This window comes from Pogona vitticeps, chromosome 9 (genome assembly GCF_051106095.1).
Source record: "Pogona vitticeps strain Pit_001003342236 chromosome 9, PviZW2.1, whole genome shotgun sequence".
NCBI lineage: Eukaryota > Metazoa > Chordata > Lepidosauria > Squamata > Agamidae > Pogona > Pogona vitticeps.
This window is the reverse complement of record NC_135791.1, coordinates 8,100,367-8,115,274: the sequence shown is the minus strand read 5'-3', so window position 1 is coordinate 8,115,274 and position 14,908 is coordinate 8,100,367. Positions and strand designations below refer to the sequence as shown.

General features: G+C 45.5%; 1 long non-coding RNA gene across 1 annotated transcript; it reads left to right on the top strand.

Annotated features, from left to right (window-relative positions):
- Positions 1–3,647: 3,647 nt before the first annotated feature.
- On the top strand, positions 3,648–7,159 carry LOC140702067 (uncharacterized). Its single transcript, XR_013538403.1, has 6 exons — positions 3,648–3,782; positions 3,912–4,220; positions 4,888–5,058; positions 5,678–5,774; positions 6,299–6,593; positions 6,839–7,159. It is a non-coding gene; the product is annotated as an uncharacterized LOC140702067 (long non-coding RNA).
- The last annotated feature ends 7,749 nt before the right edge of the window (positions 7,160–14,908 follow it).

Genomic DNA, 14,908 nt, shown 5'->3' with positions numbered 1-14,908 from the left:
TGGAATCTATGCATTCACAATGGTCAAGGAGCAGGAGAAAGGACCCTGTGAGGAAGATGTACACCATTGGGGTTTATTGTTGTTGTTTTTCCATAAGTTCTTAATTTGAAAACTGTTTAATTTTTGTAATGTTTTACTAATTTATAGTTGACCTGGGGCTGTAACATTGGGAGGGAGACCTTCCTCAGCCCCCACCTGCTTTCTCAGCACCAAGCATAGTTTTCTGCATAGGAGTTCCTGTGGAGGCCTCCGGATGACTCGTCATGACTTCTCATGCTAGGAATTTTAGCAGGTTTCTTATCTGGTTAGACAATTTATTTTATAGAAATTTCTTATGTGTTTGTGACTATAAAAGTAATTGTTGATTTTTTTTCTGCATGAAGGAGATTGAAAGTGAAGCGGAGGAGTTCCTGAAGGAGGTGGAGCAATGTTGGAAAGACCTGGCTATAGACCTTTGATGGGAAATATGCTCTGGGAGGACACGGATAGAAGATCTCTGCTGGTGACAACTGAGACCTCAGCATCAGGACTTGGAGAGAAACCCAGGAGTTTCCCTGTGCACCTGCTCCAACCCCAGCACCGTCAGGAACTGGTGGACCCTCCCAGCGCTGGCCAGCCTGCAAGCCCCACATCCTGCTTTATTGGTACTACCGTGGAGGAACCGCAGAGCAGCAGTATGGATTGTTGCAGAAGTGCTGCATCAGCCTAAATAAATTCTGACCCCCTGTTGGCTTCTGTGCTTTTGGTTTAGTAATCTGTGGTTACACAGATGCTCCGTCATAAATTAATCTCGGCTCAATCTGACCGTTTTGGGAGGCCGATCACATCTGCTGGGCGGAATAATTTGTGTCGTCATCATGTACGTATGCCTCTCTGCTTAGGGTCATGAATTTAGGAAAAATGGTATATAGAAATACTGGATTTGTGACCTGTAAGAGATGCACAGTAGATTTTCTTTACAAATGTGGACATATTGGAAGGCACATATCTTGCCTGATGGTCCCTTTGAGATGGGCATAGTTTAAATAAAATATATATTGCCATTGTAGATACTCTGCTTCAGTAGATGAGTTGAGTCCTTTCAGTCCAACTGACAGGTGCCAATAGGGCCGGTCCAGTTCTCCCTCACTCTGATCTGTTGTCTTTATTAGAGCTGATGAGGACTGAGGTCCAGCACAACTGTACCACTGAAAAAAGTGCATTCTTTCTAGGACTACACCTGGGAAGACCACGGCTACTCTCTTATCAACCGCTTGTATCCTGAGGTGGGCTGGATGAGAAATTCCAGGTGGTGTACAACCTAACGTATAATACCATTGCTATGCATAGTGGAGTGGGAGATCCCTCCGGTTGCTTTTATGAATCACTTTTCATTTTACCCTTTGCAAACCATCTCAGATTATTGATGAAATCAATTGTCGGGCCACCCATCTCATCCATTCGTTTTTTGTTTTAGTCCTGAAATACGAAGGGCGTCGCTTTCTCCCCAGCTAGTCCCTCGCTCTCCACCACCAAGAGCAAGCAACTCTCCACCTGCAAAGAGTTCGTCAATATCTTCTGAGCATGGGAAAGGAGGTTCCTCGTGGTCATCCCCTGCGCTCTCTCTGTCTCCCGCTACCCAGAGTCCATTCCGAGTAAGGGTGGGTGTCTTCTAATGTAACGTAGCAGCTACCTCGCCATTTATGCACTAGATTTCATCAACCTTTCTGCTCTTCTGGACTGGAAAGGGAAATAGGAAATAAACCTGAAAGAAGCCTCTGGCCCATGCGCTCCTTGACCGTGCGACCAAAGCTAGAGTATTTTCTAACCTTTCTGATGTGCCCTTAAATGTAAAAATAATTGTTGGAATCTATGCATTCACAATGGTCAAGGAGCAGGAGAAAGGACCCTGTGAGGAAGATGTACACCATTGGGGTTTATTGTTGTTGTTTATCCATAAGTTCTTAATTTGGAAACTGTTTAATTTTTTTAATGTTTTACTAATTTATAGTTGACCTGGGGCTCTAACATTGGGAGGGAGACCTTCCTCAGCCCCCACCTGCTTTCTCAGCACCAAGCATAGTTTTCTGCATAGGAGTTCCTGCAGAGGCTAAGGCGTGAGTCCCATCCCATTCCCATCCTGGCTGCGGGCTTCCCTCAGGCGTCTCGTTGGCCTCTTTGTCAAGTGGGGAGATCCAGCAGGAAGTCTTGAAGAAGTCTAAAATGCTGTTCACCACAACTGGAGAAAGGACTGCGTTGGTTCCTCCCACCAGGCATAGTATAGTGTGTCCCTCAGAACTGAAGAATGAGGTGTATCCTCCTTGGTGGTGGGCACAAAATGGAGGAAGCCTCCCTAAAGAGGAGAGGGGCACTCCAGTCCTGGCCGGGTCCCAACATGTGAAGTTGGATTCTCTCCTGTGAGACTGGAGGATTTAGGCAAGGATAGTTTGTTTTTGAAAGCCCTTGCTCCAAGGTTACAGCTGTCAAATTCTGGTGTAAGAGGAACATAGAATCTATGTAAAATACTGTATCGAGTTGCAATTGATCCTGTATTTTAATTTTTTGGGAAAAACATTCTTTATGCTAGGAATTTTAGCAGGTTTCTTATATCATTAGACTATTTTATAGAAGTTTCTGATGTGTGGCCAAATTCAATTCAGGTTCATATTTTGTGACTATAAAAGTAATTGTTGATTTTTTTTGTGTGCATGAAGGAGATCGAAAGTGAAGCAGAGGAATTCCTCAAAGAGCTCGATCAACGATGGCCGTACTTGGACGCAGATCGCTAATGTGAACTATTCTGTGCCATTTTGTCTGGCGATGTTAGTATATGCAGATAGTGTGCCACTGGTTTTGGAGCCGTCATACCGAGGACCTGATCTCTTGGGGGCAGGCAAAATTATTTAATATTGTATTGGCGCTGCTCTAAGACACTTTTTTGTATCACTGTACTCAGAGGTCAATAAGAGATCAGGGGACAGTCCAAGAGCGTGTACTTTGGACTTGAGATCTTCCATCCGTGTCCTCCCATGAGAGTCCTGCATGAAGGAGATAGAAAGTGAAGCGAATGAATTCCTGAAAGAACTGGAGCTACGTCTGCAGGACTTGGATGCCGATCTTTGATGCCAAATATTCTCTGCCATTTTCTCTGGCAAAGGTGACGCAGTCGTGCTTGGAGAGTGGATGGCAAAGAGCCACTGTGGGATCCGTCAGCCTTGTCGTAAAATCCTTGAGGAGGGAGAGACCCTGACTGTCCAAGAAAATTCTGGTGAAATTATGGCGATGGTCATAGGAGCTGACGAGCACACTGCGAATGTTTTTTCTCTAATGAAGATCCATGTCCTTTTTTTAAACACGCTGAACGTCAACCTAGCAACCATAATAACTCATGTTAAAGTCGAAAGCTCAAACATACTTTGGAACAGTCCCATTTTGTCCTTAGTTTCTGCCAACCATTTCTAGTCAGCTGAAAATGTCCTTTCTCTTTTTTTCTTCTCTGAAGGCCTTCTCCAACAAGTCCACCATTTCTGAGAAGCAGATCTTCCTCGTGGTCATCTTCAGAGTCACCTGAGCCGCTCCCCAAGAAACATCGAGAGCCTCCATCCCCTGCAGCTGCATTTCCAAGGTCCCATTTGTCCTGAGGATCTGCAAACCATTTCTAGTCAGCCGAAAATGTCCTTCCTCTTTTTTTTCTTCTTCTTTGAAGGCCTTCTCCACCAAGTCCACCTCTTCCGAGAAGCAGATGTTCCTCATGGTCATCTACTGCTCTTTCTCCCGCTACCCGGAGTCCATTCCGAGTAAGGGTGGGTGTCTTCTAATGTAACATAGCAGCTACCTCGCCATTTATATGCTTGATTTCATCAACCTTTCTGCTCTTCTTCGTATATTCCCCTGCACCATTGATCCTCTTGCTGTCACTCTCCCACACCCAGGCCAGAGGGTCCTCCGATCCAGAGGAGAGACTCACCTCCACCACCTCCAGAGAGCCGATCATCATCACCCCCTCCCATACGAAGGGCGTCACTTTCTCCACAGCCGAAGTCCGGAGTCTCTTGCATGCCACCACCAAGAGCAAGCAGCTCCCTGCTTCCATCCCCTGCTCTGTCTCTGTCTCCTGCTTCCTGCTCACCTACACGGAGTCCATTCAGAGTAAGGGTGGTTGTCTTAGGCTGAAAACCTCGCTCTCGTTCACAAGAATCATCAGATGCAGCAGAGAGAGCGCCACTGGCTGATGCTGAAAGGTATGTATGGTTGGGTGTCTTCTAATGTAATGTAGCAGCTACCTCGACGTTTATGCACTTGATTTCATCAGCCTTTCTGCTCTTCTGGACTGGAAAGGGAAATAGGAAATAAGTCTGAAAGAAGCCTCTGGCCCATGCGCTCCTTTACCGTGCGACCAAAGCTAGAGTATTTTCTAACCTTTCTGATGTGCCCTTAAATTTAAAAACCGATGGATCACAATAAGGTAGCTGTCAGGGTTGAGACTAACCATTATCTTGCTAAGATAAGGGCTGCTAGTAGAGCTCACCTTGCTAACTAGATAAGTGAGGCTTCAAATCAGCAGGTGGAACTTTTCTGTATAGTCCTTGACCTATCAGAAAAAAAAAAAAAAGAATACAACTCCAAACATCTTTTGAAGACATGACATTTATGGCCTACATGGCTTTCCTAATTCACATAGGCATTGGTCCATGGACTTAAATTCCTGCTCACTAAGGGGAGATCCCTCTGGTTGCTTTTATGAATCACTTTTCATTTTACCCTTTGGAAACCATCTCAAATTATTGATGAAATCAATTGTCGGGCCACCCATCTCATCCATTCATTTTTTGTTTTAGTCCTGAAATATTTTTCTTAGTATATTCCCTTGCACCATTGATCTTCTTGCTGTCACTCTCCCACACCCAGGCCAGAGGGTCCTCCGATCCAGAGGAGAGACTCACCTTCACCACCTCCAGAGAGGTCGTCGCTTTCTCCCCAGCTAGTCCCTCGCTCTCCACCACCAAGAGCAAGCAACTCTCCACCTGCAAAGAGACGTTCATCAATATCTTCCGAGCACGGGAAAGGATCTCCCAACAGGTACGACCGTGACGCCTGTTCTCCCCTGCAGAACAAAGGGCGCTTGCCTTCCCCACCGCCTCTGAGGCCTTCCCGTACCTCTGCCAGTCCCCCCCCAATGTGCAGGGGTCTTTTGGCTTCCCCCCAGCGAAGACAGTCTCCATCTCCCAGCACAAGGCCCATCAGGAGAGTCTCAAGGACCCCAAAACCCAAAAAGCCGAAAAAGTGGGCCATTGCCTGCCTTTATTCGGTATTCAGTCGAACATGTAAACATGGATATTCCTCACCACTTCCTCAGGTTTCAGAGGGATAGTTCTGCAGCTGTGATGAAGATGGAAGTCGAGGTTTAGTCTGAAATACCTAGGAATGGGCATTGTGCAAAATGGAAAGGGATTGATTTTGAAGTTCCTGCTTCTGATCAATCCTAGGACGCCTATATGGCAAGTTTCAAATTGTACACTTGAAATGACTTACGTGATTTTGCGCATAGAACTCCAAATGTTTTGCACGTTCAAACATGGATAGTTCTCCTCAGGATGACAGCAGCTGCATTTCCAAGATCCCATTTGTCCTTAGTTTCTGCCAACCATTTCTAGTCAGCCGAAAATGTCCTTCCTCTTTTTTTTCTTCTTCTCTGAAGGCCTTCTCCGACAAGTCCACCTTTTATGAGAAGCAGATGTTCCTCGTGGTCATCTCCTGCTCTGTCTCCCGCTACCCGAAGTCCATTCCGAGTAAGGGTGGGTGTCTTCTAATGTAATGTAGCAGCTACCTCGCCGTTTATGCGCTTGATTTCATCAACCTTTCTGCTCTTCTGAACTGGACGGGAAAGGGAAATAGGAAATAAACCTGAAAGAAGCCTCTGGCCCATGCGCTCCTTGACCGTGCGACCAAAGCTAGAGTATTTTCTAACCTTTCTGATGTGCCCTTAAATTTAAAAACTGATGGATCACAATAAGGTAGCTGTCAGGGTTGAGACTAACCATTATCTTGCTAAGATAAGGGCTGCTAGTAAAGCTCACCTCGCTAACTAGATAAGTGAGGCTTCAAATCAGCAGGCGGAACTTTTCCGTATAGTCCACGACCTATCCGGAATTGGTCCATGTGATGGGCCTCCTTTTAGTATCCGGGTATGGCATCCTGGTGAAAAATGAGGTCACTGGGAGACAAAGTAAGCAGCCTAGAGAAATACAGCCAAGAGGATTGGGGCTGCTCCCTCCAGAGTATCATCTGCCATTTCATGGTGTCTTCTTCTGTCTTCTAGTGAGATGGAGCCAGGGGAATTCACAACCAGGACACTATCTTGTTTCTCCGCTACGGTATGCAAGGAAGGGCCCGGATCCCGCCACCTCCCGAGGCATCCTATGTCTTTCTTCCATGTCCTGACCTCACCCTCTCCTGGCAGGAATGGCCCTCTATGGCCATTCTGTATGCCATAGGCTGGGCTAGCCCTGCTCTCTGACCGGTTTGGGGAGAGAGGCCGCCTTAGGCTGAAAACCTGGCTCTCGTTCACAAGAATCATCTGTAGCAGAGAGAGCGCCACTGGCTGATCCTGAAAGGTATGTACGGTATGCTTAGATAAAGGACTTCTGAAGCCCCCCCAGGGAAGGCAACCCCTCCTGAAGAGGGAGGGCTGATGTGGAGCAGGGTGGGCAGCCTTTAGCCCCCTGACTCCCTCCTGCCTTGTCCCTTGCTGTGGAAGGTGGAGTCCCGCTCACAGAAAGCCACTGTCATGGGCTGCCCTGCGCATGACGACATGCACCTTCTCTTTTCTGAGCTTCCTTTCTCTCTCTTTCTTCTGCAGGAGAAGGCCAGGCCCATCCCTACCCAGTGAAGAACTCAAGAACTGCTGGAGTTCTTCTATGCCAGCAGCAGGAAAAGGAAGAAGAAGAACCAGTATAGTGCTGTTACATTATCCTTCTCCACTATGACAAGCCTCTCCCTTAAGAAGGAAAGGCCGCTACCTCCCGAGGCATCCTATAATCCGCCTCCCCTCTGGGTACCTGTACCCATTCCCCCTTCTTTGACCATGGTTCTTCTACCAAAGCCGTCCAGAGTGGTAGAATATACCACTCTGAGCGGGATATAAATTAAATAAATAAATAAATAAAATACCATCTTCCAACCCCCTGGCCTCAAATGTTTGTCAGTCTCCTTTGACCCTCAAGGCACCAATGTATCACATTTTCCATACCCACACTGTGGGCACAACCCAAAACCCCACCCGTGATGTCTGTATCCTTCATTGTTATACATACCACCATTGCTGGACTTCGTGACTTGCAATACACTGTCCAGTTCTGGTCTCTGGTTCCCCAGATTTGCTCTCCCACAAATGCTTGGCCTTAATCCCACGCATGTTCTCCATGGATCGTCACCAAGTCTGAAACAGCACGTGCTCAGGATTTCAATGTCCTGGCAGCACCAGGCAAGAACCTCAGAGACAGCTCCACTATTTCATGCACCCTCATTCCAGTTCTCCTCCATTCTCTTCAGCTCTTCATTTGTCCTCCTGGAAAGGAATAGTTCTTCGATGTGGTCTCCATGAATGCACACTAAAAGGGTTTAGTCTTTTGACTTGCGCCATACTTGGAACTTTCTAGAGCTGAAAATCAGGAGATTGTTAGAGCCCCTACCCTCTCACATTGCCTGTTCACTCCTCTAATGGTCATCCCTCCATTCCTTTTTGCCCCTGCTTGGTCGCATCTTGGAACTTTCTGGAGCTACCACCCTTGGGTGGCTTTGTCCTTCTCTCGTTTTCTACTTGCCTCACTGGGATCTTCTCTCCATTAGGTTTTCTTTACTTCTCCCTGCAAAGCAAATCGGACTGTTATTTAGCAGCCTATTTCTTAAGCCTCTACCCCCTTCCCTGTCAGCCCCCCACCCCACCACTTTATGGCTTCAAGGGGCCTCTTCAAAAAAGTGCCATCTCTGTGGTGATAAATTGCCCCTTACATCCCTTCTGCTTTTTTTTTGTCTCGGGAAGAAGCTTGAACCGCAGTAGTGTTGCCGTCTCTGCTCTGGTTTTACCCAAACCGCCATTCGACTCCGACTGGACTGTTCCAAAGTTCATCCTTGGGAAGCCTCCCTCGTGGCCCCAGAGATGGAGTCTTCTCGAGAGGCACAACGGGCTCTGACCCTGCAACCAACTCCCTCCTTGTCTGTTTCCAAGCCTTTGAGCTCAATCCCTGTGAAACTGAAGAGCTTTACTCACTCCCAACGTTTCCTCTACGGAGCGCTCCTTCTTTGGGAATGGCATTTGGAACAATACATATTCCCCCCTTGCTATTCACTTACCTGGAGAGCCAGCTCCACGAATGGGAGCTCAACACAGAAGTCCTCTGCTCCACCACCTTGTGGCATTGATCTCCATTGTTTAAGTATCTACTTTTGGCACCTTTTCCGATCGACAATCTTTTTTTTTTTTTTTTTTTTTTTTTGGCCAGGCACCGTCTTCTGAAGGACAGGCAGATTATTTCAATGGACAAGCCTGCAAAGTCAAATTTAAACAGAAAGAAAGAAAGTTAGTTCATATTGTAATAACCACTCTGCAAGCAAATCGTCCAATAAGCTCTTTGTTGGAAAGCTTATATATCTTTGCCCTTACGTAATTAATTAACACTCCCCAACAAACAAAACTGATTGAATTAAAGAGCCATTGTGGACATACAAGGACTTTGCTCTGACTAAATATGCATGAGATTGTGTTGTCATTTGCCAATTTGTTCTCTCTGCTCAGGCTGAAAAAATCCTCTAGGTTCCTGTGACAATTGTGGCTCTCCAGAAAATTTGGGCAGGAATTCCCATGAGCCTCCACTCTTGCTAGACGAGTTCAGGCTGCTGGGAGATGGAAGCCAAACCATATCCCATCACCCACCGTATTCAGTGCTTGGATGTTAAAGAGGGCAAGGCGTCTGCACCTTTAACGCTCCTGCAGGGGAGCAGTGTGACGTGCCCCTTGCATGTCCCCAGATTATTTCACTAACCTAAGGCCCACCCCACGTTCCCTTTTACACTGCCACCAGTTGATCTCTGTCAACAATATTTACTTAAGACAGATTGAGGTCCATACTGCGGGCAACTTTCAACAAGAACAGGTTTATGGGATACAGGTCACATAGGTAGGTTCTTCAAAGACTTTAGTATTCAGTAGTTTTGTAATAAGTTACTTCCCACTTAATTCTAAGTTCCACACACTCTCAGTCTATTTTAATTGCATTTTAATTGTTTTATCTTTTTGTTGTATTTTAATTGTATTTTACTTTTTGTAAGCTCTCCAGAGACCTTTGGGTAGAGTGGGCGGCATATAAGTTAAACAAACAAACAAACAAACAAACAAACAAACAAACAAACAAATAAAAAAAACTGCCGCCCTTAACTGTCCATTGACTAACTCCTCACTCACTGACTCCCAAACTCTAACTGCCGTTTACCTTCCTCAGCCCTCCCTTCTTGTTTCTCTGGCTCCGCCTCCCAACAACTCCTATTGGTGCATGCAAATACTTTCATACATATGCAAAAGGCAAGGTGATCACTACAAGCGGATTGCAGCAGGTGTAGCTGGCAAGGAATACCTACTGAAATGTCTTCTTCTAGCTAGGCACCACCACAAGGACCGTGTCCTCTGACGGAGCCATTGACACAACTAATCAAGGTGCAGGAGTCCATTTCCCTTTTTTGCTTCTGAACACACTAAACATTGCATCTGCACAGAAGAGAAGATCTCAACTGTTTGGAAGTCTGGAACAGTTCTGCTTCTTCTAAGAGGCAAACATTGTTTTGTCTTTTAAAAAGATGATTATTTCACTCACCTAAGGCCTACGCCCTGTTCCCACTGTTGGCTTCTGTTCTTCCATGACAACCCTCCAGCTGGTAAGTGACCTTGGTACTCACTCATTTAGTGTGAATTCAGAGAGACCCATCATTATGGTAAGTAAGCTATCCTTTTACCTGATCAACCTTGTCTCCAAACATCTCCTTTGCATGTGCTGACAAGCATTGCTACCACATCCTTAATCCTGTACGGTCCAGTTGATTTCAGATTCATCCTTCCTTTTGGAACCAGGTCTTTCAACATCACTAAATCTCCTTCTCTCCACTTGTGTTTTAGCTGTCCTCTTTGGACATTTCCCTTATTTTCTGACATTCTTATTGTGCGCAATTTCTCACAAAGCTTGCACCAGCTCTGCTATCCACAAATCTATTCTGACCCACTCTGGGTACAAAAAGCTGGGAGAGTACAGAAACTCGGGTGTTCTCATTCATGGCTCATCCATGCACCCCTATTTTAGATAGGGTGCCAGCAGTTCCCAGTGCCCTCCTAGTCATGAGGATCATGGGAAGGTGCTTATCTCATTGTCCATCCTCAGCAATTAATTGTTTTGCCAATGCATACTTGATGATTCTGTTGCATCCCTCTACTTGTCGTGCACTCTGTGGATGATTGGGAATGTGCCCTTTTCGCTGGATTCCCTGAGTGTCACAGAGGTCCTCTCTCATCCTACACAGCCTTCACCACCACCTCTGCTGGTCAGGATTTCTGGGAATTGAAGTCCAAGAACATCTGGAGGCCCATGGTTGGGGACCACTGCCTTAATGAACAGAAAACACTGGAAATAGGAAACTGGGCCACAGCCTTTACAAGCACTAGTTTCATGGTTTTGCTGCAACAGACTATGGATTAACAGGGAGAGTCCTCTGAAACTATTAAAAAGGGAGCAAGGGGCATTGAGATGCCAATAACATTCACATGAACAGCCCTCATACCTACAGCCTGTTGGGTTGCTGGCTCTCTGCAGCCCATGGAGCAGATCTTATCAACATTTGTATGTGTGTGTTTTGAATGTGGTCCATTATATGTTATAGAATGCAATTCTAAGCAAATATCTTAAGAGTTTTGTTTTGGACTATGCCCTTAATAACCTGGCAAGGCTCAAGCACAACCAAACAGAAGACAATAAAAATGTTTCCTGAAAATCCTGTTGCTCAGCTCTGCCTTGTGCAACAGGAATGAGATTATTGGCAGCAGCACATTGTGAGTGATCAATGTTTTTTTTTCCTGTGGTTTTGTGGGGTACATGGCTCATACACAATGTGACAAAGTCACATGCTCCCCAAACTTGCAAAAAGAAGACTTTAATCAGCACTACTGCCAACATTGCCATTGCGCAGATGGGCCCCACCCAACAGGATTTCAAGTATTGTAGTTAAAAGTACTTCTTCATGGATTGCTGCCTTGTCGTGGCGAAGGGGCTTGAGTAACTCAGAGAAACTATGGGCTATGCCGTGCAGGGACACCCAAGACGGACAGGACATAGTGGAGAGTTCCGACTAAACGCAATCCACCTGGAGTAGGAAATGGCAAGCCACTCCAGTATCTTTGCCAAGAACGCCCCATGATCAGAAACAAAAGGCTAAAAGATATGACGCTGGAAGATGGGCCCCTCAGGTCGGAAGGCGTCCAACATGCTACTGAGGAAGAGTGGAGGACAAGTACAAGTAGCTCCAGAGCTAATGAAGTGGTTGGGCCAAAGCCGAAAGGACGCTCAGCTGTGGACGTGCCTGGAAGTGAAAGGAAAATCCAATGCTGCAAAGAAAAATACTGCATAGGAACCTGGAATGTAAGATCTATGAACCTTGGGAAGCTGGAGGTGGTCAAACAGGAGATGGCAAGAATAAACATCGACATCCTGGGCATCAGTGAACTAAAATGGACAGGAATGGGCGAATTCAGCTCAGATGATTATCATATCTACTATTGTGGGCAAGAATCCCGTAGAAGGAATGGAGTAGCCCTCATAGTCAACAAAAGAGTGGGAAAAGCTGTAATGGGATACAATCTCAAAAATGATAGAATGATGTCAATACGAATCCAAGGCAGACCATTCAACATCACAATAATCCAAGTTTATGCACCAACCAGCATTGCTGAGGAGACTGAAATTGAACAATTCTATGAAGATTTACAACATCTTCTAGAACTGACACCAAAGAAAGATGTTCTTCTCATTCTAGGGGACTGGAATGCTAAAGTAGGGAGCCAAGAGATAAAAGGAACAACAGGGAAGTTTGGCCTTGGAGTTCAGAACGAAGCAGGACAAAGGCTAATAGAGTTTTGTCAAGAAAATAAGCTGGTCATCACAAACACTCTTTTCCAACAACACAAGAGGCGACTCTATACATGGAAATCACCAGATGGGCAATATCGAAATCAGATTGATTATATTCTCTGCAGCCAAAGATGGAGAAGCTCTATACAGTCAGCAAAAACAAGACCTGGAGCTGACTGCGGTTCTGATCATCAGCTTCTCATAGCAAAATTCAAGCTTAGACTGAAGAGATTAGGAAAAACCACTGGGCCACTCAGGTATAATCTAAACCAAATCCCTTATGAATACACAGTGGAAGTAAAGAACAGATTTAAGGAACTAGATTTGGTGGACAGAGTGCCTGAAGAACTTTGGATAGAGGCTCGTAACATTGTCCAGGAGGCAGCAACGAAAACCATCCCAAAGAAAAGGAAATGCAAGAAAGCAAAGTGGCTGTCCAACGAGGCCTTAGAAATAGCAGAGAGGAGAAGGGAAGCAAAATGCAAGGGAGATAGGGAAAGTTACAGAAACTTGAATTCAGACTTCCAAAGAATAGCAAGGAGAGACAAGAGGGCCTTCTTAAATGAACAATGCAAAGAAATAGAGGAAGATAACAGAAAAGGAAAGACCAGAGATCTGTTCAGGAAAATTGGACATATTAGAGGAACATTTTGCGCAAAGATGAACATGATAAAAGACAAAAATGGGAGGGACCTAACAGAAGCAGAAGACGTCAAGAAGAGGTGGCAAGAATACACAGAGGAATTATATCAGAAAGATGTGGATATCCCGGACAACCCAGACAATGTAGTTGCTGACCTTGAGCCAGACATCCTGGAGAGCGAAGTCAAGTGGGCCTTAGAAAGCCTGGCTAACAACAAAGCCAGTGGAGGTGATGGCATTCCAGTTGAACTATTTAAAATCTTGAAAGATGATGCTGTTAAGGTGCTACATTCAATATGCCAGCAAGTTTGGAAAACTCAACAGTGGCCAGAGGATTGGAAAAGATCAGTCTACATCCCAATCCCAAAGAAAGGCAGTGCCAAAGAATGCTCCAACTATCGTACAATTGCACTCATTTCGCACGCTAGCAAGGTTATGCTCAAAATCCTACAAGGTAGGCTTCAGCAGTATGTGGACCGAGAACTCCCAGAAGTACAAGCTGGATTCCGAAGAGGCAGAGGAACTCGAGACCAAATTGCTAACTTGCGCTGGATTATGGAGAAAGCCAGAGAGTTCCAGAAAAATATCTACTTCTGCTTCATTGACTATGCGAAAGCCTTTGACTGTGTGGACCACAGCAAACTATGGCAAGTTCTTAAAGAAATGGGAGTGCCTGACCACTTTATCTGTCTCCTGAGAAACCTATATGTGGGACAGGAAGCAACGGTTAGAACTGGTCATGGAACAACTGAGTGGTTCAAAATTGGGAAAGGAGTACGGCAAGGCTGTATATTGTCCCCCAGCTTATTTAACTTATATGCAGAATACATCATGCGGAAGGCTGGACTGGAAGAAACCCAAGCCGGAATTAAGATTGCCGGAAGAAATATCAACAACCTCCGATATGCAGATGATACCACTCTGATGGCAGAAAGTGAGGAGGAATTAAAGAACCTTGTAATGAGAGTGAAAGAGGAGAGTGCAAAAAATGGTCTGAAACTCAACATCAAAAAAACTAAGATCATGGCCACTGGTCCCATCACCTCCTGGGAAATAGAAGGGGAAGATATGGAGGCAGTGTCAAATTTTATCTTCCTGGGCTCCATGATCACTGCAGATGGAGACAGCAGCCCTGAAATTAAAAGGCGCCTTCTTCTTGGGAGGAAAGCGATGACAAATCTGGACAGCATCTTGAAAAGCAGAGACATCACCTTGCCAACAAAAGTCCGAATAGTCAAAGCTATGGTTTTTCCTGTCGTGATGTATGGAAGTGAGAGCTGGACCATAAAGAAAGCAGACCGCCGAAGAATTGATGCCTTTGAATTGTGGTGCTGGAGGAGGCTCTTGAGAATCCCCTGGACTGCAAGGAGAACAAACCTATCAGTTCTAAAGGAAATCAACCCTGAGTGCTCACTGGAAGGACAGATCCTGAAGCTGAGGCTCCAGTACTTTGGCCATCTAATGAGAAGAAAAGACTCCCTGGAAAAGACCCTGATGTTGGGAAAGTGTGATGGCAAGAGGAGAAGGGGACGACCGAGGATGAGATGGCTGGACAGTGTCTGCGAAGCAACCAACATGAACCTGACACAACTCCGGGAGGCAGTAGAAGACAGGAGGGCCTGGCGTGCTCTGGTCCATGGGGTCACGAAGAGTCGGACACGACTAAACGACTAAACACACACAGTTAAAAGTAATGCAGGTTTGGTGCTTACTTGGTTGCTTAAGAGTTCGATCTTCGAACTACATGTTAAACACACTGTGTAGGAAGAGATTTGGCCAGATCCAAAGGGTTACCTTAGCCAGACCCATCAGGCAAAATCCAAAGAAACAAAACAAAACAACACAAAAACATGTGGCACCTTAAAGACTACAGTATTATATTTTCATGTGACTTTAGCCAGACATGAGGATCCATGTATGCCCAGTATGGTTTCATTTGTTCTCTTCCTATATTCTTCTGACTGTTATATTTATCTATTACCTTCTTACAAAATATATATAATGCATTTTCTTATCTCTATGGGGCGTTCTACAATGTGTCTATCTCTACTTTAAGCCCTTGGGTCATGCGCTGTTGCTGCGGCGCCATCTTGCGTTGGGGACGTATTACGCTTCGTTTCTCA